This window comes from Myotis yumanensis, unplaced genomic scaffold (genome assembly GCF_028538775.1).
Source record: "Myotis yumanensis isolate MYYU_CA2020_CCGP unplaced genomic scaffold, mMyoYum1.0.hap1 SCAF_9, whole genome shotgun sequence".
Classification (NCBI taxonomy): Eukaryota; Metazoa; Chordata; class Mammalia; order Chiroptera; family Vespertilionidae; genus Myotis; species Myotis yumanensis.
The window spans coordinates 11,422,240-11,449,408 of NW_027223760.1; the positions used below are offsets into that span (position 1 = coordinate 11,422,240).

General features: G+C 49.3%; 1 long non-coding RNA gene across 4 annotated transcripts; it reads right to left on the minus strand.

Moving 5' to 3' along the window:
* Nucleotides 1-380: 380 nt before the first annotated feature.
* On the minus strand, nt 381-26,962 carry LOC139016131 (uncharacterized). 4 transcript variants are annotated; one of them, XR_011472604.1, is made up of 5 exons: nt 26,070-26,958; nt 11,629-11,818; nt 7,670-7,740; nt 7,310-7,386; nt 381-932 (listed from the first exon to the last, which is right to left on the minus strand). It is a non-coding gene; the product is annotated as an uncharacterized lncRNA (long non-coding RNA). The 4 variants fall into 4 exon arrangements; XR_011472605.1 differs by lacking the exon at nt 381-932 and adding an exon at nt 6,144-6,695 and having other exon boundaries at nt 26,070-26,959; XR_011472603.1 differs by lacking the exon at nt 381-932 and adding an exon at nt 18,728-18,804 and having other exon boundaries at nt 7,155-7,386; nt 26,070-26,962.
* Between the last annotated feature and the right edge of the window lie 207 nt (nt 26,963-27,169).

The following is a 27,169-nucleotide window of genomic DNA, read 5'->3' on the forward strand; positions in this document are numbered from 1 at the left end:
CAGTTCATAGCTACCTCTAGCCTTGATGTAAGGAATGAAAGTGTAAATAGTCAAGTATATATGCAAATAAGAAGGGCCATAGGCAAGAAAAGCAGGGCTGAAGCTGGAATCCCTGGGGAAGCCAATACTTCCTCAAGCAGCAGTGTGGTCCAAGGAGGTGAAGAGGTCTTCTCTCCCTTATTTCCCCAATACACTCAGTCCCTGAGAACTGGCAGACACCTCCTCTCCCAGGGGTATAGGGCAGTGGTGGGCAACCCCTGGCTCTCGTGCCAAACAGAGCACGCCAGTAACTTTTGCTGGCACGTGAAACCCTCTCTTATAATCTTCCTGTTAGGTTAGGTGGCTCAGGAGGCGGCGTAAGAAATAAAGAGTCGAGTGAATCAGAAAAGAAAAGGTTTATATCTGCATCCCCGGGAGACCCACGTACTCCAAAGACAGGGCACATGGATTCACACAACCGGGGGTGGGGGGGGGGGGGTCGCGCTTTTTTTATACTGTGGTTGGGTGAGGGGCGGGGACCTGAGCTGAGGTATTTAGCTGAGGAAGTTTCAGCTGCAGAGGGTCAGCAAGGTATTCAGGAAGGAGTCAGTATCTGTGTGGGGGCCGTCAGGGAGAAGCCAGTATCTGTGTCTGGCATGCTGATCTGTGAGAAATTCCAGGGGAAGTCCATTGTGTCATCACATGACTGCATGTATCTGATCCTGGGCTCTCTCTGACCTAACATCCTGGCCTTTTGGTGATAGGGGATGCCGACTCATTCTGGCTACTTCCAGTTGACCAGGGACATGGGGGTGTGGGGGTTGTTTAAAGGCCAGGGTCAGGTAGAGGCAGGTCAGAGGGGAGCCGAGTGTAGGGATGAAGCAGGAGCTGGTTCACAGTCACCCGAGACATCTCCGAAATCCGGGAGCAGATGAACTTGAGGAGGCAGAGGGCTAGGAGAAAAAAGACACAGATGAGAATCAGGGGCCCTACCCTGGGTAGGACCCAGGTAGCTAAGGGGCTTTGGAACCAGCTGAAAGGAGAGTTGTCCTGGAAGTGTCCTGCATGTAGTTCTTCACTCAGCTTAGTCAGGGTCTTTACGTTTTACTCCACTACTCCAGTCTCGTTGATGTAGCAGCAGCATTCTTCTTGAAGGAATATGCAGGTTCCTCCTCTTTCTGCACTCAGAAGGTCTAAGGCGCTCTGGTTCTGTAGGGCTACTTGGACTACTGATGTTATGTGTCGCAGTAGGGATGCTAAAGAAGCAGTAGTGGACTCCAGGGCTAACTGGAGCTTGTCATTAAAGTCCTGAGCCATGACCAGACTAATCCTGAGGACTCTCCCGCCCCCCCTCCCCGGCAAGGCCTATGGAGGTAGCTATACTCCAGTGACAGGGAGGAAGGCGGCCTAGCAGGCCCGGGGGCTGGATGGAGGGAGCAGCCAGGGGAGCTCCGACTCTCCATACAAGGTTAGTTGGGGAACTACCATGACCACGAAGCAAGGACTGGGGTCAGAGGAGTTTATGCAGTTGCTTAAGATGCCGTTGTACCAAAAGAAGGTACCCAGGCTGGCCTTGGTGAAACTGGATGGGATATAGTTCTGGGTGCAGTTCCAAGTGACTCGCCCTCCGATTACTGGATTACTGGTCTGGTAGCATATCCTTGGGGGCAGGGTGGGCTCTGGAGTTTCAGGTTCCCAAAGGGGAATGCCAGCCACAGGAGGCTGACATTCACCTTTCCCTTGGGTTCTTGGAGAAGTCGTGAGTGGGATGGCAGCCAGCAAAGACCTTCGGAGAGAGGTGCATAGAAAGCAGTGCGAGACATTGGGCAGGGTGTGGGTCTCATTGAGGAATAGTAGGGTGTGTTGAATAAGTCGGAGCCAAGAAGACAGGACTTCTACTTGGGGGGAGTCAGGCAGCTTCCCTTTAAGGGACTGTTCGGCCTGTAGGATGCTGTTGGAGACCTGGACTTGGGCCTCTTGGGCCAGGTCATATTCCCAGGAGATGTAAATGGTCCCTGAAGGGGTTGAGCTCCAACTACTTAAGTATAGCTTTCCCACAACACCTGTAACCCATTGCTGGTCTCAGGGATCTCGGATTATGATGTGGAAGGCCCCCTTCTCCCCGATAAAGGAGCCACCCCTGTAGGCATCATTGACAACACAGTCTCTCCAGCGGCAACCCCCATAGGTGTCAACATCTTGATTACACCTGTCTGGGTCCTCTTGGTCATAAGCAAAACAGGCATAGGGTCAGCCACCATTGTATATTGACCGGATGTTACCCTGATCCCTGTCTGGCATCTGACCAGGGGGCAATCCTGAGATCCTACCTGCTGGGTGACTTGTTTGCCATTCTGGTGGTAAGTTTCATGGACCTTGAACCTCCACACATAAGCAGGTAGGGGTTGGTGTAGGTTGCTCAGGGCCAGGAGGAGAAGGAGGAGGGGGTGGGTGGCTGAGGCGGACTTTAGTGGGTCCCAACACCTCACATTTACAGAAGTCATGCTGCACCGGAGTCCTCTTGAGCCTGGAGAGGTGGTGCCACGATGGGTCACCGAGCAGCTTGGCTGCGGTGGGTGTTGTAAGGATCACGATGTGAGGTCCCGTCCACCTAGGCTCCAAGGCTTGTGGATGTAGGTTCCCAGGGGAGGGGGATCAGTAAGGAGACGGTGGTTGAGCAAGAAGGGTCTCCCATATAGAAGTTCAAAAGGACTTAAGAAGGCAGGGCTCCTTGGTGTAGCAGAATTTGGTCAGGGCCATGGGCAGGAGGTCTGGCCAGGAGCTGTGAATTTCTAGAGAGAGTTTAGTTAGATGGTCCAATTCATTGGAGTTGAATGGCTATGATGAGGGTTCGAGCCAGTGACAGACAAATCCAGCAGGATGTAGAAGAGGAGGGATTGATGTTGGAGAGTACATGGAAAGTTGTGTGATTGAGGGTGGGCATAGGAGTAGGTCCAGGGTTCATAAATAGAGAGTGACACTAGAGGATTTCCCATCCCAGACAGTAGAATTGATGACTCCCTCATCATACCATGTCCGTTTCACCTGAAAATATAAAAAACCTGAGCAAAATTGGAGGGTCCCTTGCCAGGTAAGAGCCTGTGAGGAATGATGGGTCATCCATCAGGTCCTGGATGGTGTCGCCGAATCTTCTTCAGGGATGGTGGGAGGCATTTGGTGAGCCTGAGAGAGGTAGGTATTGCAGTGAAAGTGAGAGGAAATGTTAGAATGTGCTGTTATCCAAGGGAAAAGAGAAAGGGACAGAGCAGTGGAAGCCAGGGATCTGGAGGTTGGAGAAAAGGCGGGGAGGGAGGGAGCAGGTCGTGCTGCATGTTTCCAGGCCTCTAGCAGCTTGGATTATAAAACTGCTGCATTTTTTCCTTTGGGAAGGGTGGAGCGGGATGGGGTGAGAAGGCGCTGAGGTCAGAGTAGTTCTCAGTTAAGAAAAGGGGACAGTCGTGGAGGAGATAAGGAGATCAGGTGTTCACAGCGAGACTGAGGTAGGCCACTGAGGTAGGCGAGACTGAGGTCTGGGACAACAGGGCCCCATAAGGGGCCTCGTGGCAGTGGATGGTCGGCATCCCTGTAAAGGGGGACAGGAGCAGGGAGTCTGAAGGGCAGAGTGGCCACTAGGATGGTGAGAATATCTCGTCCTAAAAGGGGCACGGGGCATGCTATCATCAAGGAGGCAGGGAAGGGGTCCAGTGGCCAGCGGGCAGGTGGATTTGCCATCAATACCCATGACCGAGATCTTGGAAGGATAAAGGGGCCCTAAAAAGGAGGGCAGGACAGAGAAGGTAGCCCCCATGTCGACCAGGAAGGTGACCTGTTGCCTTCAGTGCAGCCCTGGACTCGCGATGGTGGTGGGGGCCGTCGGGACTGGGCATCTTCAGTCTTCAGCCAGTCCCAGCATGGCCAGCGGTGGGTCATGACCTGGAAGGGTGGCCCCTCCACACTGGGGTGCAGAGGGCCTGCCACCTTTCCAGGGGAAGTCACTTTTCAAGTGGCAGCTTTGACCACACGCTGGGCAGGGCTTGGTTGGAGCCTGGGGCTGGGGGCACTGCATTGTCCAGTGGCCTTCATCTCTGCATTTGAAGCATTCTCCGGTGGCGTTCCTTTTGTTGCACCCCACTGCGCACAGCCCCGTTAGGGCCATGCGTGGCTGCCGTTGACCTCAGGGCCAAAACCAAGGCGTGTCTGCACATCTACCTTCTGTGAAAGGCAGGCCTGCCATTCTGACTGTGCCTGCTCCTCACGGGCATTAAGAACCTTCAAGGCCATTTTTCACTTGATCTCGGACCGGGGTATGAGGGAAGAGGCTGTTTTGGAGCTAACGTTCTCAGGATTTGGGCTTTCAGGGATAGGGGAGAAGGAAGCTGCTGGTTAAGAGGGTCTGAAGAGCCCAGCTGCAACCTCTCCCAAAGGGAACTGGCCGGCCACCTGTGAATTAAAGTGTTGGCAGTCATGAGGGAGGAGATTCGGTGGAGCGCACAGAGGAAGGCGGGCAATTAGAATTTACAGAGGGTACTGCATGGGGTCCAGGTTACTAGGCAGGCCCGTAAGGGGAGGGGAGAGAGCGGGAGAGGTGGCCTGGGTGGGCGTGGGAGAGTTACCGGAATTCTTTGATGAACGCAGTGGGGTTGGCAGAGAAAGACACCAGCTGGTTCTCAATTGTAGTTAAAAGTCACAACCTCCCAGGGGCGGGGCAAAGGGGAGGAGAGATAGAAGGAAGGTGGAGCCTACAGACGTGTGTGTGTGTGTGTGTGTGTGTGTGTGTGTGTGTGTGTGTGTGTGTAGCCTGAGGACGAGGGCGCAGTGCACACAGCGGTAGCGTGCAGGAGCGTGGGGTTGTTGTCCTCGTTGTCCAGGCCTTTTGAGTTTTTGGCTTCTGTGGGGGCGGATGGAAGAAGGGAGGCGGGGCCAGGAGGCTGCAGAGAAGGCGAGGCTGGAGGAGGGTCTGGCAGGGAGGAGGGGAGAGTGTGGATGGACAGGGGCACAGAAGCTGGTGGGAGAACAGGCGGCTTTTGCCAGGGGATGTTCCGGGTGGTCTCCAGTGTGGGGGTGGGGTGGGGTGGGAGGACGCTGAGACGATGGCAGTGCCTTCGCCACCACACACACACAGCACATGAACCCACCCCCCCACGCACCACAGACACCGCGGGCTCGGAGGCACGCAAGGCCGCTGGGCAGTGCAGGGACAGCCCAGAGGGAGGAGGAAGGACCAGGCGAGGAGAGACCGCAGAAGGAACTGTGGGGGGAAGAGATGGGGACACAGACTGGGTGGAGAGAGGGACTGAGAGAGAGGGACTGAGAAAGAGAGACTTGGGCACATTTCCCAGTTCGCTGGCAGAAATTCCTGAGATCGGTGCGGATGGTAAAGTCAAGGTCCCGTTTTCAGACTGAGGCCATGCTACATTACAGAAATAGGACGCAGTTCCGGGGCAGGCATAGTGTTTAGCCAGATCGGTGAGCCGGCACCCTAGAGGTGTGCTCAGTCAGGTTTGGAATTTGGATTCCCCCTGTGCTTGATCCCGTGGCCTGTAGAGGGGCCAAAGCCTGGCGTCCCAGCAGTTTAACCCACGCTACGGAAGGACGATTGGGCCAGGAAATGTAGGGACGTCTCCACTGCTTCCCTGGTCCGGAGGAGCCTTCCTGGAAGGGTCTGGAAAGAGGCAATCTCTGACTCTGCCGCGTTTTATGGACAGAGATGCTGGCGGACAGGTGGCCACCTGGGACCGGCAAAGGGGTGGAATGGGACTCAGCGCTGATGTTGCCAAACTGGGAAAAGCTGCTGGGCTGAAGAGATGAGGTCCTGATGGGTCCAGAGCTACAAGGAGGAAGAGGCAGGCACCCCAAGCTGCAGAGGGACGGCCAAATGAGGTGCTCACGCCACCCAGGTTTCAAGGCACCAAATGTTAGGTTAGGTGGCTCAGGAGGCAGCATAAGAAATAAAGATTCGAGTGAATCAGAAAAGAAAAGAGAAGGAAAGGTTTATTTCTGCATCCCCGGGAGACCCACGTACTCCAAAGACAGGGCACGTGGATTCACGCCAACAGGGAGGGGGGGCGCTTTTTTATACTGCGGTTGGGTGAGGGGCGGGGACATGAGCTGAGGTATCTAGCTGAGGAAGTTTCAGCTGCAGGGGGTCAGCAAGGTATTCAGGAAGGAGTCGGTATCTGTGTGGGGGCCATCAGGGAGAAGCCAGTATCTGTCTGGCACGCTGACATGTGAGAAATTCCCAGGGAAGCCCATTGTCTCATCACATGTCTTCATGTATCTGATCCTGGGCTCTCTCTGACCTAACACTTCCATTTACAATTTTTTTCTTAATATCGACTTTTTTATTTTTCAGGTAAGTTCAGTGTAGGTGCATCTTAGTTAAATAATTTTACATAAAAAGTTATCTTAAAGACCATAGACATGGATTGACGAGAGAGGGGAAGAGCAATGTCAATAGTGTCGAAAACGATCTATTGAGGACTTGAAATGCCATTGCAGAAAATTTTTTCTGTTTAAAAAACTGCAACAGCGTTACTCTCCATGTTTTCATCCACATGCACTTGTGAATCTTTGTGCTCAGTGATGAATTTTGTTAAGTCTCATAATAGGAGTAGCCTGATGGATGAAAGTAGTAGCTTGTGCATATTTCTGAAGGTCACGAAACATAAACCTGATGTAAAATCTCTGTCATCTATGATGCAGCAGCAAAAGTCCCACTGAAAATATCAAACGAAGTAATAAAGTTTTCTGTCGGACTCTCAGTGCACATGTATACATTAAAAAATAAATGTATTTTTCATCATCATATACTGTGTTTTTGTCGCTCAAATGAATTTTATGATTTCTTCAAGGTTCTTCACATATGTACACCTTAAGAGATATCAAGTAGGTGTAACATGTTCTCAAAAAATTAGGGTTGGCACGCAGAAGAATTCTGAGTCAGAGATTTTGCTGGTTGTGGCACCCACTCACAAAAAGGAGCCCACCCTCGGTATAGGTTATTCTGGTGCTCTGTCCCCCTAGCTCACCAGTTATTTATAATACATTTGACCTCCTATCCATAGAGGATCATTCACTTTCTCCCCTCTCAACAGGCCTTGGGGTTCTCAGAATATTTGGGTCCCTGAGCCAATTTCCACCCCCTCCCCCCATCCCCCACACACAAGCCTTTAAGATCATGCATAAATGTGTGCCCTGTCCTGGAATAGCAGGTTCTTCACTCTTAAAAGCTAGTGTAAAATTCACAGTAGGTTTTTGGTATTTTTTTTTAATTAAAAAAACTCCCAGCCCGGCCAGTGTTGCTCAGTTGATTCAATGTCGTCTCACCTACCAGGAGGTCCATGTTGAATTACTGCTCAGGGCACATGTCAGGGTAGTAGGGGAGCATGTTTCTTTCCCTTCCTCTTTCTGAAATCAATAAAAATAATAAAGAATCAAAAGTCTTTTGAAAAACAAACCACAACAAAAAACCCTTCCTAACTGTTGGACAGCTATCAAGGAGTTTCTGGAGATAAAGAAGAATGTGTGAGCAGTAACTGACCAATTCTTTCCTCCTCAGGACTTTATTTCAGGAAACATACTGGTGGGGCCACTGCTCCATTCACTATCCTGCCTCAGCCTCTGTGAATCCCACTGTGGCTCATGTGTGTGCTCCTCCGCTCCCTCCAGCTCAGCCCAGCACCAAACCTACCTACTTCCTTCTGTGTCCAGCACAGATCCTTCGACGCGTGATTCCAAGTGAATGTCCTGGTTCCTCTACTCCTGCAAAGAGAGGAGAGTCATTACTACATCACATTAAGTCAGTGAGAGTTAAATGCCTGAGTGAGTGAAAGAAATTCTGAGTGAACAAGATTGACCTCAATGACCACAGATAACTGCTGGTGGCTTAGCAATCTGAGATGCAGAATGGTGCCAACCACACACAGGACAACAGCACAGCGTCCCCCAGTAAAGCAGTGGGGCTGGGAAACAGGCCAGCATGTTTTGTGGCAGAAGAAAGCAAGGGAAAGGCAGAATTCATATTTATGTGTCTGTTTCTAGGAGGGCTTTTTCTGGAGAAAGCAGCCGCCTTGGCTAAGGGATACGTTTAGACCTCTCAATGCCACATACAAGCAAAACATGGCACAGACGCTACATGACAAGGATTGTCTAATGAGGATGAGATTTTCTATAAGAATAAAGGGTAAATGGGGACAATTTGGAGTTCTTATCTGAAATGGTTAGCTGGGGTTCTAGGCAGAGTGCAATGGCCTCCAGTTCCTATGTGGTTAATTAGTTTGCCGATGCTGTTCTCTTGGTGCCTGCCCAAGTGACCTCCCAAAGTTCCTTACTGAGAATGAAAGCAAGTGTTTTTCTCTGTGTTGTCCAGTGAGCCAGCAAATACATAGTGTGTTTAAGGCATAGCTTGGGAATGGGGATCAGTGAGTGTGGGGAATCCAGGAGGTGAGGAACAACAAATGGGATCGTCCTGGAGACTCATTTTCTGTCCCCTTTCAGTAGTTCACCAGATCGCTAGCTCAGCAGGTACCAGCAAGTAATGGAAAAATAGTCCCCTTTTCCAATGAGATAATTTCTTTCATCCAACAGCTTTCATGGTGGTGGTATAGATGTTCCTGCCTCACCTTTCCTATAAGCGTGATGCATTCCATGCAGGCTCCCTCTCCACAGGACCTGTAGCCATGGGACACATGGTCCTACTAAGTCTGGCCTAATCCCCTTCTATGGAAGCTTGGGGATTGAGTAAATTCTGTTACATTCTTTTAAATTTTTTAAAAGATTTTCTTTAAATGTGAGAGAGAACAGAAAGAAGGAGAGAGGAACATCAATATGAGACCAAAACATCCCTTGCATGCCCTCTCTCGGGAATGGAGCCTGCAACCCAGGCGTGTGCCCTGACCATGAATCTAACTGACAACTTTGGGGTGTACAGGAGAACATACAAGCCTCAGAGCCACTCTGGCCAGGGCTATGTTATTCTGATTGGAAGTGTCCCCCCAAAACAACCAAACACTATATTGACACATGTGTCCTCTTTACATGCTGGCTTCAAGGAATTTTATACCCACAATAATCTATAGGTTGTTAGCATGGCTGATATACACAGGAAGACTTGGAGCCTGGAGTCAAGTTCGCAACCATTACAAGGGCATCATTTGTTAACATATGAACAAGCTCAAAGGGTCTCAAGTCTGTCTCACTGAACCCCTGTATCACAGTGTATTGGGCGTTAATTTCTCCACATATGAACCTGTCTATATTTTAATATGGATTTGCGTGTATATACATAAACTTGGAAAGACACACAAAGACTGGTGATGTTAGGTGTTTTTGCTGAAGAAATTGGTTGGCTGTTGGACAGAAGTGGAAGAGTGACTTCTGTACTCTTTGCATTTTTCTTATTTAAAAATTGTGGTAAAATGCCCATACTATAATAGTGACCATCTTAACCCTTTCAAAAACTATATTTTTATTGATTTCAGAGAGGAATGGAGAGGGAGAGATAGAAACATCAATGAAGTGAGAATCAGTGATTGGCTGCCTCCTGCACACCCCCTAGTGGGGATTGAGCCCACAACCCAGGCATGTGTCCTGACTGAACATTGAACTGTAACCTTCTGATTCATAGATTGACTTTCAACTACTGAGCCACACTGACCCAGCCCATCTTAAAAATCTTTTAGTGTACACGTCTGTGACATTAGGTACATTCACAGTGTTGTGCAATGATCACCACCATCCATCCCCAGAACATTTTCATCTTACAAAACAGAAACTCTACCGATGCCTGCTCTCCAGCCCCTGGCAACCACCACTCTCCTTTCTAGTCCTGTGAATTCGACCACTCTGACACCTTATACAAATGGGATCTTACGGTATTTGCCTTTTTGTCGTTGACTTTCTTCACATAGCATAGTGTCCTCCAAGTTCATATTGTAACAAGTGGGAGCACTGAATAATATTCCAGTGTATATAGCATATTTTGTTTATCCTGTCCTCCCTTGTTACCTTTGCTTCTACCTTTTTGCTATTGTGAAGAATGTTGCTATGAATATACTTTTTTTTAATTTGAGAGAGAGGGGAAAGGAGAAGGAGAGAGAGAGAAACATAGATGTGAGAGGAGAACATGGGTCGCATGCCCACTACCGGGGATCAAGCTTGCAACCCAGGTATATCCTCTGACCAGAAATCAAACCAACCACCTTCAGGTGCATGGTAGGACACCCAAGTCACAGAGCTACACCAGCCTGGGCTCCGTTGTTATTCTGATGGTTATTTCCCCCAAAAAAACAACAAAACAGTATATTGACACATTTGTCTTCTTTACATGCTGGGTTCAAGGAATTTTGTGCCCACAAACATCTATAGGTAGTTAGTGGGGCTAATATTATACAGAGGAAGACTTGGAGCTTGGACTCAAGTCCCCAACCATTACAAGGGCATCATTGGTTAATATTTGAGCTCAGAGAGTCTGAAGTCCGTCTCACTGAACCCCTGTATCACAGTGTATTAGGCCTCAGTTCCTCCTCATATGCACCTGTCTACATGTATGTATGGATTTGCTTGTATAGGCATTGATTCTGGAAAGATACACAAAGACTGGTGATGTTAGGTGTTTTGGGTGAAGGAATTGGATGGATGTTAAGACAGAAGTGGAAGGGTGACTTCTGTACTTTTTATGTTTTTACTAGAGGCCCAATGCATGAAAATTGTGGTAAAATGCACATACCCTAAAATTTACCATCTTAACCTTTTAAAAATATATTTTTATTGATTTCAGAGAGGAGTGGAGAGGAAGAGAGAGAGAGAGAGAGAGAGAGAGGAGAGGAAACATCAGTGAGAAAGAATCCTGATCGGCTGCCTCCTGCACACCTCCTACTTGGGATTGAACCTAGGTATGTGCCCTGACTGGTAACAAAAGGTATTTGCTACAAAGCTGGAGCACATTCTGGGGAAATAGCCTAGAGACTTCAGAAACAAAAGTATCTAACATAGATTCTTTAGTTGCTTGTGTTGCTATGTAGCAAAATCTTTCATTTCTGCAAATTTAGCAGGGTATGGAATGTAAATATATAAAACTGTGTGGGGTTTTTCCAGGCTAATATGCAAACTGTCTCCTCCGGAGTTCGACTGGGAGACCGTAAGTTCGATGGCTCAGTATGATGTGCGCTACAACCAGGGGGCGGCATGGAAGGAAGGAAGGTCCCACCTGGCAGCCAGGGGAGGGAGGCCCTCCCCACCCACCCCGCCCCCCTGCAACTCTCCCCCCCTTCTTCCCTTCTCCCCCTTCCCCCCAGCATCTGCTAGGCAGCCTACCCATGCACGACTTTCATGTACTGGGCCTCTAGTATAAATAAATAAATAGTATGTCTCCAAATTAATATTAAAAGGCAAATACTCATAACAGCAACAGGGAGGCATCAGTCTGGACAGCATGCACATTTCCCTCTAGAGCAGTGATTCTCTACCTTCCTAATGCCGAAACCCTTTAATACAGTTCCTCATGTTGTGGTGACCCCCAATCATAAAATTATTTTCGTTGCTACTTCCTAACTGTAATTTTGATAAGGTTATGAATCATAATGTAAATATCTGATATGCAGGATGTATTTTCATTGCATAGTGATTAATCACAAAACAAGATGTAATTACATATGTGTTTTCCGATGGTCTTAGGTGACCCCTGTGAAAGGGTCCTTCAAGCCCCAGTTTGAGAACCGCTGCTTTAGTGCATCAGTGAGGCTCATTCAGTTCTAGGCTCCTGGGAGGTGCAGCTCAGGTGACCACGCTGCTCCAGGCCTGTGGTACCTGTTGCTTGTCAACCATTGGTTCCAGCAGTCACCTAGAAAATTGGAGGATAGGACTTAGGGCTTCAAGACGGTCCAGAGTGAGGCCCCAGTAATTCCCTAGGGCCTCATTCCTGCCCGCACCAGGCGGCCAGCTTCAACTTGAATGGACACTGGGACAGGACACCCAGGCAGCCCTGGCCCCGCCCCCGCCCACGTGCCAGTCCACCCAGGCAGCGCTGGCCCCGCCCCCGCCCACGTGCCAGTCCACCCAGGCGGCGCTGGCCCCGCCCCCTCCCACCTGCCAGTCCACCCAGGCAGCCCTGGCCCCGCCCCCTCCCACCTGCCAGTCCACCCAGGCAGCGCTGGCCCCGCCCCCGCCCACGTGCCAGTCCACCCAGGCAGCGCTGGCCCCGCCCCCTCCCACCTGCCAGTCCACCCAGGCAGCCCTGGCCCCGCCCCCTCCCACCTGCCAGTCCACCCAGGCAGCGCTGGCCCCGCCACCACCCACGTGAGGACCCATCTAGGGTTCCGCTCTCCTGGTGGCACTTCCGCTCCCCTGGCGGCGCTTCCCAGGCAGGACCAGGTGGCTGAGGTGGGGGCCTACATGATTCGGGGCGGGGGAGCGGCGGGGGCAGCAGTAACCCCAGGTAGCAGCCGCCAGCTCCTCCCCCACCTCTCCCGACCCGACCCCCAGCGCCTGGGGCCATAAGGGGCTCCCTGGCTCAGACCCAATGCTGTGTGGTGTACGTTGACCACGAAGGAGAAGAGGACGACGAAGCCGGGAAGCAGAGGAGGCCCTGGATTCCGAGGACGCCAAGGAAGAGGACGGCGCAGCCAGTGGCTGCAGGGAAAGCGGCTTCAGGAGGCACAGCGCCTACAGGTACCCACCCAGTCCATGGCTGCGGGCTCCTGCCCGCCTCCTCTGCCCTCACCCGAGCTCTCCCAAACCCGAACCCCAACCTCCACTCCCCCGACTGAGGGGAAATGACAGGGCACATCGAGTGACACTCACACACAACAGAAACACACACAGCACAACAGAACAGCACACCTACATCTACTCTCTCTTACTGGCTTCCTTTACTCAGATGATTATTTTAAGACTAGAGGCCTCATGCACAAAATGTGTGCACTGGAGTGGGGTCTCTCAGCCCAGCTCTCGGGGGAAGCCCAACTGATGGCTCCCTGTAGGAAGCGGGCCTTAGCCAGCACTCAGACATCCTTAGCACTGCTTTGGATGCAGATGGGGCTGCAGCCACCACCATTGCACTCACCAGCCATGAGCCCAGCTTCTGGCTGAGAGGCGCTCCCCCTGTGCCAGCGAACTGACCACCAGGGGCCAGTTCCTGTGTTTAGCGTCTACCCTCTGGTGGTCAGTGTGCATCATAGTGACCAGTCATTTCGTCATTCAGTTGTTTTGCATATTAGCCTTTTATTATGCAGGATTAGTCCATGTTGTTTTGCATATCAATAATTCATTTTTATTGCTGAATAGTATTCCATTAATAATGGATATATCAGTATATTTCAACACTGATGGCTATTTGAGTTGTTCCAATTTTTGACTTACAAAAAAAGCTATTATGAATATTTATGTACAAGTCTGTTTATGGAAATATACTTCTATTTCTCTTGGTAAATACCTGAAAGTGGAATGGCTGGGTCATACAGTAGGTGTCTGTTTAACCTTAAAAAAAAACTATTTTCCAAGTAACTCCTTTGTCACTAATATAATTCTGTATGTTTCCATTTATAGTATCTTACCTAACCATTTGGCCTGCTGCCTCTGCCAATTTAAAAATAATATTGAGGTCTTGCCAAGACAGTGAAACTGCATTGTGAGACTGAATGTGTGACCAACACACCTTGTGATGAGTCTGAAATGCCCGATGATAGACTTTTTTTTTTTTATTTTATGTTTTCACTAGAGGCCCTGTGCACAAAATTGTGCACGGGCAGGGAGTCCCTCAGCTTGGCGTGCACCCTCTCCAATCCAGGACATCCCTCTTGCAATCCGGGACCACTGGCTCCTAACTGATCAAGGGCCTGCCTGCCCGATTGCTCCTACCCATTCTACCTGCCTTCCGGATCGCCCCTAACTGCCCTTCCCTGCTGGCCTGATTACTCCTAACTGCCTTTGCCTCATTCCCTGCCACCCTGGCTTTTTCTGGAAGATGTCCGGTCTGATTAGCATATTACCCTTTTTATTAGTATAATTTCTTTATTTGTAATCAATGACGATACATTTTAAGCAAATAAAGTAACCGTATTATTTCTATTCATTTATTCAGAGTTCAACTCTAAAATATTAAGAACTACTCCTTGCTAAGAGTCTGATGAAGGGAAGGGTATTTCTATTAATGGGCATATCCTGTGTGTTGTGCTCTCTGCCGGGTGCTTTGCTTCCAAAAGAGAAATTGTTCATTAGTGTGTCACAGTTTGTAAACTCTTTTGTATGCATTAGGTTTCAATTGCCCTTTGCAGTGTAGACAGATAAAGATACATTTTTATTTTGTTTTGCAAGTTTATGAAAAGAGTACAAATGATGCTGTTTTATGTAAGTTTTATTTGGAACCTGAGAGTTTTTGGATCCATCACCAGAAGCTGCTACCCATCCCTTCTATGGCATGGGAGGGCTCTTTCTTTTTAGACTGTGCAACTCTGAACTTGCTCTGAAGCACAAGGTGTTCTATCCACCAAACAGTCGTGTGCTTTTAAGTATTTTTCTACACGTTAGGTTTATTGGCAGCTACTTGATACCTTCCCAAATGTGTTTTCATGCCCAGATAGCTTAAATACAAGTTTCTATCAGTGATCTGTGCTACTGATATAGAGTCAGTGTTGCTTACTTTTCAAAACAATGTTTTGACCAATTATATTACTCCCTTCTGCCCCAACAGTGGGCAGAATAGCCATTTTAATCTGCTTTTAAGGTGAGTAAAAACAAGATCAGAAAGGGCTAAGAGCTGTCACCTAGAGCCCAGGTCTCCAGCTCCCAGTTTTGGACTTTCCACAAGACCATCCATGCTCCTCTTTCCCCGAACATTACCCCCTTCTCTGACCCTTATCATCACCAGCAACACTTTCAATTCTTCTGGAAAATAAACCCAGCTGCTCAATGGTACACTTGACCTTCACACAGTCAGAATCTTTAGATGGTTCCCTAAGTACAGCTGAAAATATAAGAAATTACATGAAATGATAGCAAAGTAGGCAACTGACAAAAGTTGTTTCTCCCGTTCTGTATTTTAGGACCCCAAAAATTATTTCATAGATCTATTGAACACTAGAGGTTCAGTGCATGAAATTTGCACATGAGGGATCCCCTCAGCCCAGCCTGCACCCTCTCCAATCCGGGACCACTTGGAGGATGTCTGACTCACAATATGGGACCACTGGCTCCTAACTCCTCATCTGCCTGCCTGCCTGCCTGCCTGATCAGCCCTAACTGCCCCCCCTGCTGGCCAAGTCACCCACAACTGCCCCTCCTGCTAGCCTAGTTGCCCCCAACTGCTCTTCCCCTGCCAGCCTGGTCGCCCCTAACTGCCGCTGTGCTGGCCTGGTCACCACTTACTGCCCCCCACCACCCCCCCGTTCCGGCCTGGTTGCCCACAACTGCCCCCCCCCCCCCACCACCGTGGGTCTCGTTGCCCCATGCACCATGCTGCTTGGTTGTTTGGTCACCCCTCACTAACTCCCTGTGGGCCTGGTCACCGCATGCAGCCTGCTGCTCGATCATTTGGTTGCCCCTCACTAATCCCCCTGCCAGCCTAGTTGCCTCACACAGGCTGTTTGGTCGCCTGTTCAGTTGCGATGGTTGCTTAGGCTTTTATATATATAGAAGATTCTACAGTGGTACACAACCTGGCAAGTCTCTTAACGTACATCCCGAGTACCTGCCTAAATCTTAAGCACAGAGTGAGGGTAGACATATTGTTTTTTCTGTATAGAGCCATCTGTTATGGGGCTGTCATATGTGAAGGCAGGGCCCAAGTGAGGAATAGGTGAGTTAGTGCAGAAGGGTGGGTCCAGATGAGGACGTGTTAGCCGTGGGTGTTAATCGTGGTCATCTGTGATGGTAGCAAGAACACAAGCATCCTGAAGAGTGGAGAGAGGAAGGCTCAGGCCCCCTCTGCATCTGAAGCAGGACAGGATGGGTGCGTGAATGTGAGTTCACAGTAGATCTGCAGAGTGTCTAACTGAGTGGGTCTTCCAGCCCTGGCTTTCCTCCAGTAACTGGCTGTTGGCCCTTGGGGCCCAATGGTATAGTCCTAAATATAGTCACCATATGTCATGCTAGGGAATGTTCTAAGTAACCACTTTAAAAAAAGAGACAGTTTCTCCTTTTGTTGTGTCAACAATCATAGATGTAAGTTGGGGTTTATTTTTCTCCTCTCCAAATGGCACTCAAATATTTGCTGAGTCCCTATATATTGGACTGGGATGTAGGCTCTGGACTGACAAATAGCTGTCCCGTGAGTCTTTCAATATCAGATGTGATTTCTTCTTTTTTGACAGATGAAGAACTCCTATTAGAAGGAACTGTCATCAAAGCATTACAAGGCCGACAGAACACCAGCACTGAGCTGACCATTGAGTCAGAGAGGGCATCCTCTATCAAAAATAGCTACACTTCCTCATTTCTTATGAGTTAGCTGCTAGACTCTAATAAATTCCTGAATGAATCTCCAGAGTGAACCCCATCCTCAGGCATATTAATAAAGCACTAGTGGCTCAGTGCATGAAATTCGTGTGTGTGTGTGTGTGTGTGGGGGGAGGGGTTGTCCCTCAGCCTGGCATGCATCCTCTCCAATCTGGGACACCTCGGGGGATGTCGGACATACCTCTCACAATCCGGGACCGCTGGCTCCTAACCACTCACCTGCCTGCCTGCCTGATTGCCTCTAACCGCTTCTGCCTGCCCGCCTGATCGCACCCTAACCGCTCCCCTGCCAGCCCAATTGATGTCTAACTGCTGCCCTGACAGCCTGATCGCCCCCAGCTGCCCTCCCCTGCCGGCCCAATCGCCCCCAGCTGCCCTCTGCTATAGCGACCCGCCTCCTCCACTGGGATCCGCCTACTTTACTTGAGGTGGCGGAGATGCCCATACTGGCCTCTTCCGCACCATGTGGAGCAATGGGACCCCTAGGCCTCACCACATGGAGCGGCCACTGGGCACCGCCTGCGTGGTGCATGTGGCCATCTTGTGGTGGCCATCTTGTGATGATGTCGCATGCAAGGTCGTGAGGACCACCTAGGCCAGGGGTGGGCAACCCCTGACACGGATGCCATGTTTGGCTGAACCATATGTTTGGCAGCAAGAAACGCAAGAAGGGGGAGTGGAAGTCTCAGGAGGAGGAATTGTTCCTAAAAACGTAAGTAATTGGGAACACTTAGAGTTCTTATCTAAAATGAGGAAATAATGAATAGTTATAATGAGTTATAATAATGAGTAACTTTTGCTGGCACCTGAGACCCTCTGTTATAAGCTTCCATTTACAATTTTTTTCTTAATATCGACTTTTTTACTTTTCAGATAAATTCAGTGTGGGTACATCTTAGATAAATAAATAACTTTACATAACAAGTTATCATAAAGACCATAGACATGGATTGACAAGAGAGGGGGAGAGCAATTTCTATGCCTCTGCCTTAACTGTCTCTTCCTTCCTAGATCCGACTAGTGTTTTGGTTTCATCCACATACACTTGTGAATCTTTCTTCTCAGTGATGAATTTTGTTAAGTCTCATAATAGGAGTAGCCTGACGGATGAAAGTAGTAGCTCGTGCATATCTCTGAAGGTCACAAAATATAAACCTGATGTAATTTCTCTGTCATCAGTGATGCAGCAGCAAAAGTCCCACTGATAATATCAAATGGAGTCATAAAGTTTTCTGTTGGATTAGCAGTGTACATGTATGCATTAAAAAATAAATGTATTTTTCATCATCATATACTGTGTTTTTGTCGCTCAAATGAATTTTATTATTTCTTCAAATTTCTTTTTATTAAAATATATTGATTTTTTACAGGGAGGAAGGGAGAGGGATAGAGAGTTAGAAACATCGATGAGTGAGAAACCTTGATCAGCTGCCTCCTGCACACCCCCCACTGGGGATGTGCCTGCAACCGAGGCACATGCCCTTGACCAGAATCGAACCCGGGACCCTTTGGTCCACAGGCCATCACTCTAGCCACTGAGCCAAATCGGTCAGGTCTCTTCAAGTTTCTTCACATATGTACACCTTAAGAGATATCAAGTAGGCCTAACATGTTCTCAAAAAATTAGGGTTGGCACGCAGAAGAATTTTGAGTCAGAGATTTTGCTGGTTTGGGCATGCACTCACAAAAAGGCTGCCCACCCTTGACCTAGGCTTTTATTAGTATAGTTAATAAAGCATGTATTTGAAATGTATCAATTCATAGCTAACTCTAGCCTTGAGGTAAGGAATTATAGTGTAAATAGTCAAGTATTTATATGCAAATAACAAGGGCCATAGGCAAGACAAACAGGGCTGAAGCTGGAATCCCTGGGGAAGACATTACTTCCTCAAGCAGCAGTGTGGTCCAACCAGGTGAAGAGGTCTTCTCTCCCTTGTTTCCCCAAGACACTCAGTCCCTGAGAACTGGCAGACACCTCCTCCCCCAGGGGTATAGGCTACTCAGGTGCTCTGTCCCCCTGGCTCACCAGTTATTTATAACATATTTAACCTATCTGTACCGGATCATTCACTTTCGCCCCTCTCAACAGATCTTGGGGTTGTCAGAATATTTGGGTCCCTGAGCCTATTTGCCCCCCAAGCTTTTAAGATCATACACAAATGTGTGCCCTGTCCTGGTGTAGCAGGATCTTCACCCTTAAAAGCTAGTGTAAAATTCTCAGTAGGTTTTGATATTTTTTTAAAATTAAACTCCCAGCCCAGCTGGTGTGGCTCAGTTGATTCAATGTTGTATCGTTTACCAGGAGTCCATGGTTGGATTACTGGTCAGGGCACATGTCAGGGTAGTAGGGGAGCATGTTTCTTTCCCTTCTTCTCTCTGAAATCAATAAAAATAATAAAGAATCAAAAGTCTTTTGAAAAACAAACCACAACAGAAACCCCTCTAACCTGTTGGATAGCTACCAGGGAATTGCTGAAGATATAGGGTAAAGAAAAATGTGTGAGCAGTAACTATCCAACTTCCTTCTGTATCCAACACAGATCCTTGGCTGCATGACACCAAGTGATAATGGTTCCTCCACTCTTGCAAAGAGAGGAGAGTCATTACGAAATCACATTAAGTCATGATATTTAAATGCCTGTGTAAGTAAAAGAAATTCTGAGTGAACAAGATTTAATAATTGACCTAAATGACCACAGATAAATGCTGCTGGCTTAACAATATGAGATGCAGAATGGTACCAACCACACACAGGACAATAGCACAGCGTCCCCCAGTAGAGCAGTGGGAATGGGAAACAGCCCAGCATGTTTTGTGGCAGGAGAAAGCAGGAGAAATGCAGATTTCATATTTATGTGTCTTTTTCTAGGAGGGCTTATGCTGGAGAAAGTGGCCGCCTTGGCTAAGGGATACATTTAGACCTCTCAACGCCACATATAAGCAAAACATGGCACAGAAGCTATACAACAAGGATTGTCTAATGAGGATGAGATTTTCAATATGAATAAAGGGTAAATGAATAGGGACAATTTGGAATTCTTATCTGAAGTGGTTAGGTGGGGTTCTAGGCAGAGTGCAAGGGCCTCCAGTTCCTACGTGGTTAATTAGTTTGCTGATGTTGTTCTCTTGATGCCTGCCTAAGTTACCTCCCAAAGTTCCTTACTGAGAATGAAAGCAAGTGTTTTTCTCTGGGTTGACCAATGACCAAGAAAATACATAGTGTGTTTAAGGCACAGCCTGGGAATGGGGATCAGTGAGGTGTGGGGAATCCAGGAGGTGAGGAGAAACAAATGGGATCGTCCTGGGGACTCATTTCCCATCCCCTTTCAGTAGCTCACCAGATCGCTAGCTCAGCAGGTACCAGCACGTAATGGAAAAAGAGCCCCCTGTTCTGATGAGATAATTTTTTTTCATCCAACAGCTTTCATGGTGGTGGTATAGATGTCCCTGCCTCACCTTCCCTATAAGTGTGATGCATTCCATGCAGGCTCCCTCTCCACAGGACCTGTAGCCATGCGACACATGGTCCAACTAAGTCTGGCCTAATCCCCTTCTATGGAAACATAGGGATTGAGTAAATTCTGCTTTGTTCTTTTAAATTGCTTAAAAGATATGTGAAAAATGTGAGAGCGATAAGGGAAAGAAGAGGGAGAAAGAAACATCAACATGAGAGCAATACATTGATTGCATGGCCCCAGCCACGTATTGAGCCTGCAACCCAGGCGTTTGCCCTGACCAGGAATCCAACATACAACTTTTTGAGTACAGGAGAACATACAAGCCCCAGAGCCACTCTGGCCAGGGCTCTGTTATTTTGATTGGAAGTCCCTCTTCCCCCAAATAACCCACACTATATTGACACATGTGTCCTCTTTACATGCTGGGTTCAAGGAATTTTATGCCCACAAAAATCTATAGGATGTTAGTGTGCTAGGGTGAGGGACTGCGCCATGGAAGGGTTACAGAATGTTACAGAATGTGCTGGGAGGGGGGACTGATGTATGGAGAAGGATTGTGTTGCCAGGATATGAGGATTGTGTATGTGCTGGGAGGGGGGACTGACGTATGGAGAAGGATTGTGTTGCCAGGATATGAGGATTGTGTATGTGCTGGGAGGAGGGACTGATGAATGGAGGGGAGTTGCAGGGTTAGGAACCATGGAAGAAAAATTGCTAGATTGTCTTAGACCAGCCAGGTGTGACTCTGTTTACCCCCCCTTTGTGCTTATGAACTTTCTGTGAGCTTCTAAGGTAACACTGTTTTGTTATAAAAATCATAATGCACACTTGCTCTTTGCCACATGCCGCGAGGCTTCCCAGAGGGGGAAGGTACGGGCTGTGGTCAGCTGGCCAGCTTAATAAACGGCTTTCAAATTTAAATTCTGAGTCGGTGGTCTATCTCGTTGAGCCAACCCATAACATTTGGAGGCCCGCAGCGAGATACCCGGCAGGGAGGAGAGGGACCCCTTATTTAGGGCTGGAGGCTCTCCCCCGGTAGGGAGGAGAGGGACCCCTTATTTAAGGCAGGAGGCTCTCCCCCGGCAGGGGTGAGAGGGACCCCTTGTTTAGGGCAGGAGGCTCTCCCCTGGAAGGGAGGAGAGGGACCCCCTATTCAAGGCAGGAGGCTCTCCCCCACTGGTCGCCGGGCACTCAGCGAGATACCCCACACCTGTGGAGAATGATTACCAAGGAGGCCTCCAGTCCACCCAAAACTTTCAATTCGGAAACCGAGCCACCTGGACTCTCGAGAGAGGTAAGGACCAGTCGTTAAACAGGAATTGGGACGTCCCACGGAAGGACCTATACGGAGGGCTGGACGCAGCGGTACTCCTGGTCCTGACCCGCGGCCACGACGGTGGCCGGGGTCCCTGGTTCGTGCGGCTGTAGGCTGCACTGGGTTTGTCTGTCTGGTATTTGTTTGTCTTGGTATTTGTTGTCAAAAAGTTGTCTGCTTCTGTGTATACCCTGCTGCAATGTTTTTTGAAAATTTTCAGGACTTCAAGGAGCAAGCTGCAGGTTCCGGGCAACCTTAGGTTGCATTTGGCTGATTTATTTTGTCTTTGTTCTTTGTTGTCTTTGTCTTTGTCAAATGGGATAGGGTCAGTCATCTTTGTCGACCCCCTATTAGTCAGGTCCACTCCGGGTGAGTGGAAGGGGAGCTTGATCACCTCCCGGGAAGCTATAGAGCTCCCTCAGGAATCAGGAAATTGTTAGGAATTGGGTGGATTGTTTAAACTCTGAGTGAATGTCTGGTGAAAGTGTGTGAGTGTGGAGGGAGGGGGCCTGCCCTCTCCTCTCCTTTATGTGGCTCCACGACTTCGGTTACGGAGTCCGAGTGGGCCCCAACCTGCGGTTCCGCGATTCGTCATATGGCATAACGGTGACTCACCCCCACATGGAGGTGACCAGGCCCGGGGTTTATACGGGTGCACCTTAGCTACTACGAATCTAAGCTCCCAAGGGACGCGGCCAGGCGGGCACCTGTGTGAGGATCTGTGAAAACAGGTCACCCCTTCCCTTGTCTGTCTCTTGCCACCGGTCATCATGGGGTCGGGGCAAAGTTTGTTTGTGTGGGACTGGCCAAATTACTACAGAGAAGAGAGACTGGATACAGCTCCAGCCTGGGCTGGTCTATCAAGAAAGTGTAAATCATTACTGGTCTGTGTAAAGTAAGAGCTACTTTGATTTATTCTGCTTTCTGTTGATACGCTTGGCTGAACGTTTGGGCTGGCCCCTTAGCAGTCTGCAAAGTCTCGTGGCAGCTGCGAGAATTATTTTTCTCAGAGTGTTTTGTTCACTGTTAAGGAGAATCAGCTCACTTAGTTAATAAAGATTTCTGTCTATCAGCTGCTCTTACCTAGGTTGTAATTTACTGTATTAAACTGAAGTTCTAGGGTAGATTTAAAGGTTATAATGTTAATGCTTTTGATTTACAGCGATTCTGTGAATGGGAGTGCCCCACTTTCCAGGAGGGGTGGCCGGATGCAGGGTCTTTTGATCTGACCACTGCCTACCGGGTCCATTACGTCATACACGGCCGCCCAGGGCATCCTAATCAAATTCCTTATATTCAGGTTTGGGTTGACATATTGTCTAAGAAACCCCGGTAAATGAGGGCTTGCCTCCCAAGGGAAAAATTGGGACAGACAGACAATTCTTTTGGCCGGGCCCCAAGAAGGGAAAGGCTCCCCCGGTCCTTCAGGGAGAGCAGGAAGAGCCCATTAGCCGGCCGCCCCTTATGGTCCCCTGGTGCCAGATCTGGGTGATCCCTGGCCTCAAGCCCAGGCCACGCCACCAGCTCTTGACCGGGAGCCCCTGCCTCCCCTGATGCCAATTGTCTTCCCTCCACACCCACCGACGGGAGGGGCTTTGTCATCCTTCAACCCCTTCAGTCCGTCCCATACTAGACAGGGACAGCGTATGGAGGGAGAGAGAGAGGCGGGGGAAACTGCAGGACCCTGCAACATCTGCCAGTCCTGCAGTTCCTATGTTGCCACTATGGCAGGCAGGCCCTCTATAGATCTGGGGCCAAACAAGCAGCCCTCTGGGGAAGCAAGGCAGATCGAGACGCTATTTCTTAGCTCCAGACCAGATTGGGGAGTGAATGAACAAAGAAGGGGGGCTGGATGCCTGAGCTGCCTGCAGTGGCCCTGAAAAAAGAAGCAGCAGCAGCAGCGAAAAAATAGAGAACAGCAGAAATTTACCTGACACTAGAGCTGCCTCTCTGCTGCTGCCCAGTGAAAAGTGAGTGTTTTACAACAAGCAACACAAGACTTGGGCCTTTGGCTTGCAGGCTACAGCAGTTAAGCCAGAAGCCAGTGACTGGTACTAGCCTACCTACAACCCCAGGAATAGAGCAGCAAGCCTGAGATCTATGAAAGCTGCAGATAGAGTTAGTAAAAGCTCCCTGCTTGCAAATGTACTGAAAGGGTTTAGTACCTGTTGCTGCTGGAAGAGGAGGGGCTGATATCCCCTTCCAGTGCACTCCCTTCAAAGAGGCCTGGTCGCTGTTCTGCCATAAAGGGGACTGGTGGGAAGACAAGGAAAGCAGGGCCCTGTAACTAATAAACAGAGTTAAGAAAAGGGCACTCTCCCTGGACCTGGGGGGAACAAAGCCATCAGGACTTTGAAATTCTCCAAGAGAGGAGAAGTCTGACACAGAGACTGGCCGAAAAATCATTGGGTTAGGAGGACCGGAGGCTGCATATTGAACTTATAGACTGCAATTTGCTAGGCAGACGTCCAAGCCCAGTTGTATAGGGATTAAGCTACCTATGTACAGCAAAACAACTTTCTCCTGTGCCAGAATACATTTTAAGGAAATTGGACAAGCTGTATTTGTGGCTAGAAAGAACTGGCCTATGTGTAAACTGTCCTGGAAAAAGGCTATGTGGAATGAACCCAAAAAGTAAAAGGTGTCTAGCTGCCGAGAGGGCAGTTGCCCAGGTGGGCAAAGAAGAATACCCATTAAATTTTGGTCTCTATTGAGAGACAGTTGACAGTTAGCAACCTGTATACTGTCTTACAGGCCTGTGTGACCATGCCCATGTCAGGGGTGGCACAAAACCTCAACTGTAGGAAACTGGGGAAGGCCTGTCTAGAATAGAGGGGTTAATAAAGTGGTGAATACTAGCCCTCTGTTACAGGAATTACAGACCCTGTGAGGTCCTGTGACATATAAGACCCTGTAGGGAAATAAAGCTCCTTTAGTCCATTCTGAAAGAATAAATAAAAGACAGATTGAAGGCTGTGTTTCCCTCCAGGCAACCAAACTGGAACCCCTATAGTGACAGGGGAAAGGAGGCTCTCGATTGGTATCGCCAGACTCTATTAGGGGGCATCCGAGCTGCTGTTTGGAGACCCACAAACCTCTCTAAGGTGACAGAGACAGTCCAGGGGCCTAACCCTGATGCCCTGGAAAGTCGGAGGGCTATCAATGTTGCATTTGTTTCCCAGTCGGCCCCAAATATTAGGAAAAAATGACAAAAGTTAAAAGGCTTTGAGGGGAAATCAATCTCTAAGTTGGTTGAGGTGGCCCAGAAGGTTTTTGACAATCTGAAGGACCCAACAGCAGGTTTAAACACCTGGATGGCCAAGGTCCTCCTGGCCCTAAACGAGGAGGAAGGCCCAAGGGGCTGGAGAGACAACAAGGGCAAAGAAAAGCCTCGCGGAAGAAAAGGAGTCCAACCTAGGCTTGGGAAAAATCAATGTGCATTTTGCAGAAAGGAAGGACATTGGAAAAGGGAGTGCCCTGAACCTGCGGGGGAACCGACTCCCTCCCATGCTGGTGGAGGAGGTGGATTGGGGTTGTTGGAGCTCAGCTGGCCCCCAGGAGCCCAGAATAACCCCGACAGTGGGGGGCCAAAAGGTGGACTTCCTTGTGGAACTCATAGCACTCACTCAGGCCCTCTGGTAGAGAAAGAGAAAAAGAGTAAACATTTCAGCTTCCTGAAAACAGCTACCTTGAACCATGCCACACTCCTCCCTGACGAGAAGGCAGAGGCCCCTTTGCCTGACTGCGAGGAGACACTGACTACCCTCACTTCCCTCCGTGAGGACCTTGTGGACCAGCCCTGCAGGATCCGGATGAGACTCTCTACACGGACTACCGGAGCAGCTTCGCAGAGGAAGGTACCCGGTAGCGGGGGGCACATGAGGAGGAGCCAGGAGAGATCTAAGAAGCCCTGGTAAGCGCCCCGGCACTGGCCCTGCCAGTCCTACCCAGGGACTACAGGGATATATCTCCTCACACTGCCCTTACAGGAGGACACGGGAGCCACCTTAAAGAAGTCTCCTGACCTCAGGAGGAAAGGAAAAAGCTCCTGAGATACTTAACCACCTGGCAGCCATATAGGGGCCGAGGAATTGACTAAAAGACCAGTAGGGCTCCTAGAAGTTCTCGTAGCCCTGCCAGCACAAAGGCTCCCAGAGAAGCCTACTCATCTGCCAGAGGAGCAGAGGCTAGCTGAGAAACTAAGGGCCCGGGAAGGAGAGGCTGAATGGCTAATTCTGCCAGATGGGAGGCCTATAATGCCAGAAGCCCTGGGGCGGACCATCACTTCCCAGACCCACCAGAGCACCCACCTGAGGGGAATGAAGCTATCAGAACTACTGGGAAGAGAATTTTACATCCCAGGGCTCCAGAAAATATCTCAAGAGTTGGCTAGAAGATGCCAAGTGTGTGCCCAGGTGAACCAAGGGCCCCTGTTGTGGCCGCGCCGGGACAGCGAATCCGAGGTCAGAACCCCGGAGAACACTGGGAAGTGAACTTCACCGAGATACCAGGAGGACAAGGAGGGTGTAAATACTTGCTGGTTTTCATTGATACCTTCTCTGGCTGGCCTGAGGCATACCCAACCAAGGCAGAGACAGCACAGGTAATAATTAGAAAACTCACTGAAATTGTCCCCTGGTTTAGCCTGCCACTATACATGGGGTCCGACGATGGCCTGGCGTTTATCGCCAATGTTACAATCCATAATTAAGTCCCTAAGAGTTAAATTGCATACAGGTAGAGAGAATAAATTGGATCTTAATGAAAACATTAACTAAGTTAAAATTAGAGACTGGCGAAAACTGGGTAAGTCTCCTTCCTTTTGCCCTCCTCAGAGCTAGGTGCACCCCGTATATAAAAGGACTCACCCCTTTTGAAATTATGTTTGGTAGGCCGCCACCTCTTCTTCCCTGCCTAAGGGAGGAAGAAATTGCCCAGCCGTCGACCCAAAGTTTGCTTAAGTCCTTACAGGCTTTGTAGAGCAGCGCCACGTCAGCACAACGGGTGGTGAGAGCCCTACCGGAGGAGGACGCACTGAGAACCAGTCCAACGCAGCCTGCCTTCTCTCCGGGTGACCTCGTCTGGGTGAAACGGCACGACCCTGGCAGCCTAGAACCTAGATGGGATGGACCCTACCAGGTGGTGCTGAGCACTCCAACTGCCATCAAAGTCGCAGGAAAGAGGCACTGGAAATTGTAACCCCGTCCTCCTCATGCCTCTCGCCTGGTGAACTGACCAATGGGAAGGAGAAAGACATAGGAACTAAGACTCTATGTCAGTGGCCGAGACCCTGGCCAATTCTTCACCATCAAATGCCAGACTCTTCCCCGGCGGCTTGACCCCTACATTGCCAAATGCCTCCTCAATTTCATAACGTAGAGGAGGGCGCTGAATCAAAGATTTGATTCGGGCATAAGACCAGTAGGGAATGTGCTAGGGTGAGGGACTGCGCCATGGAAGGGTTACAGAATGTTACAGAATGTGCTGGGAGGGGGGACTGACGTATGGAGAAGGATTGTGTTGCCAGGATATGAGGATTGTGTATGTGCTGGGAGGAGGGACTGATGAATGGAGGGGAGTTGCAGGGTTAGGAACCATGGAAGAAAAATTGCTAGATTGTCTTAGACCAGCCAGGTGTGACTCTGTTTACCCCCCCTTTGTGCTTATGAACTTTCTGTGAGCTTCTAAGGTAACACTGTTTTGTTATAAAAATCATAATGCACACTTGCTCTTTGCCACATGCCGCGAGGCTTCCCAGAGGGGGAAGGTACGGGCTGTGGTCAGCTGGCCAGCTTAATAAACGGCTTTCAAATTTAAATTCTGAGTCGGTGGTCTATCTCGTTGAGCCAACCCATAACATTAGCGTGGCTGATATTATACGGAGCAAGACTTAGAGCATGGAGTCAAGTCCCCAATCATTATAAGGGCATCATTCGTTAATATAAGAGCTCAAAGGGTCTCAAGTCTG